Here is a 2,714-nt window from a genome sequence, read left to right as displayed (position 1 = left end):
GAGTTTATTTTTGCACATGGTATGAGATAGGAGGCTTATTTTACTCTTCTGCAAATTAATTTCCAGTTTTGCCAGCACCATTTGTTGAAGAAATTAGTTTGTTTCCATTTAATGTGTCTTGGTTCTTTGTCAAAGATCAGCTGACTGTATGTGGATGGGTTTATTTCTTAGTTCTCAATTCTGTCCCATTGATCTATGTATCTTTCATTGGACCAGAATCAGGCTGTTTTGACGACTGTGACTGTGTAGTAAATTTTGAGACCAGGGAACGGGAGACCTCAAACTTCGTTCTTCTTAAGCAGTGCTTTGCTTATCCAAGGTCTCTTTCCTTTTCACATAAAATTCTTGATCATTTTTACCATTTCTTTAAAGAATGATGTTAGACTCTGGATTAAGATTGTGTTATGTCTATAGATTGCTTTAAGTAGTATAGACATTTTCACAATGTTAAGTCTTCCTATCCATGAGAATGGTATAATCTTTCATTTTGTACATCTCTTTTGGTTTCTTATAGTAGTGTTTTACAGTTTTATATATGTAGGTCATTTGTTTTGCTGGTCAGATTTATTCCTAAGTATTTCATTTTTCATGTGACTACTGTAAGTGATATTGGTTTCCTAATTTTCTTTTCAGAGCTGTCTTAATTAGTATAAAGGAATCCATCTGACTTTTTTTTTATATTGATCTTGTACCCTGCCACTTTGCTAAATCATTCAATGAGTTCCAATAATTTTCTTGCTGAATAGTTGGGAATTTTCAAGATTTTCCGATATCATCTGTAGAGTTTTATTTCTTCTTTTCAAATCTGGATGCCTTAAATTTCCCTCTCTTGATATATAGCTCTGACTATTGAATAGTAGTGATGATAAAGGGCATCCTTGCTAGCTCCTGTTTGCAAAAGGAATACTTACAATTTCTCTCAATTGAGAGTAATGTTGGCTATTGGATTTGTATATATGCTCTTATGTTGAAGAATTTCCCTTCTATTCCTACTTTGCTGAATTTTTTATCAAGAATGAACGTTGAATTTTGTCAGATGTCTTTTCTTTATTAATTGATATGATAATGTATTTTCCTATTTTTATTTATATGGTGAATTATGTTGATTGTTTTTCTAATATTGAACCATTCTTGAATTCCTGGTATGAATCCCACTTGCTCACGATGCCTTTTTTTTTTTTTTTTTAATATGTTGTTGAATTATTTTGGCTAGCATTTTGATGAGAATTTTTGCATCTATGTTCATGGGGATATCAGGCTATAATTTTCTTTTTACGTGGTGTCTGCCTGGCTTGGGTATGAGGGTTATGCATACTTCAAAAAATGCATTCAGGAGTTTTCCATCCTTTTCAATGTTCTAGGGTTGTTTGAGTAAAATTGATGTCAGCTCTTCTCTGAATGTTTGGTAAAGTTTATCAGTAAAGTCATCTGGACCTGGACTTATTTGGGTTGGGAGTTTTTAAATGACCTGATCAATTTCTCCTTTTGTTATAGGGCTGTTCAGGTTTTCTACTTCACTCTGTGTTAGTTTAAGTAGGTCATGTTTTTGCTAAAAAATGTATCAATTTCTTCTTGATTTTTAAATTTATTTGAGTACAACTCTTCATCACATTCTGTTTTTATCCTTTGTATTCCCATTGGTTCTCTTGTGACATTGCTCATATCATTTCTTATGTTTTGTATTTGCATATCCTCCCTCTTTTCTTTTGCTAGATTTGCCAATGGTTTGCCAATTTTATTAATACTTTAAAAGAATCAACTGATTGTCTTGTTAATTCTTTCCATTACTTTTCTGTTTTCTAATTCATTAATTTCTTAAGATGTTTACCTGTGCTTTGTTGTCTACACAAAGTCTTTCGATTGTGTGGATCATGACAAGCTACAGACAACATTGTGAAGTATGAGTATCCAGAACACTTAATTATGCTCATGAGAAACCTGTACATAGATCAAGAGGCAGCTGTTCGAACAGAACAAGGGAACACCGAATAATTTAAAATTAGGAAAAGTGTGCAACAGGGTTGTATTCTTTCATCATACATATTCAATCCATATGCTGAACAAATAATCCAAGAAACTGTATTATATGAAGAAAAATATGGCATCAGGCTTGGAGGAAGACTCATTAACAACTTGTGATATGCAGATGGTACAACCTTGCTTGCAGCAAGTGAAGAGCATTTAAAATATTTATGGTATGGGTTTCATCTCAATGTAAAGAAAACAAAATCCTCAAACTGGACCAATAAACAACATCCATATAAATGAATATTAGTTGTTGTCATTAATCTCGTGTATAGCAGCTGGTATTGAATGTTACCCAATTCATAGGGTTACAGAGGATATGGCTGTGGCTGGACTGTATGGCTGTAATTGCTGTCTACTGTTGGTGAGGCAAGAAGAGAAAAGACATAAACATGAGAGAAGGAAAACAAACAAATCAAGAAAAAACAGCAAAAAATGAAAATAATAAAACAACCCAAAACTGGCAATGGATCTCTCTCAATCAATAAGTAATATGCCTCTGCACCACCTACTGGCCTCTTGCCTTTTCAGCCCCCCAAGAAATTTCAAGATAGTCATGCTGAGCCTGGCCAAGCCACAAAAATTATAACTCTTCTTTCCCTTTTTTTCTACCACATATATATTTTCAGCTGCATAGTGGTTACAAGTCGGGCTGCCAACCTCAAGTCAGCAGTTTGAAACTACCAGCT

Source organism: Chrysochloris asiatica, unplaced genomic scaffold, assembly GCF_000296735.1.
Source record: "Chrysochloris asiatica unplaced genomic scaffold, ChrAsi1.0 scaffold00377, whole genome shotgun sequence".
Lineage (NCBI taxonomy): Eukaryota > Metazoa > Chordata > Mammalia > Afrosoricida > Chrysochloridae > Chrysochloris > Chrysochloris asiatica.
Note: the sequence above shows the minus strand (reverse complement) of the source record.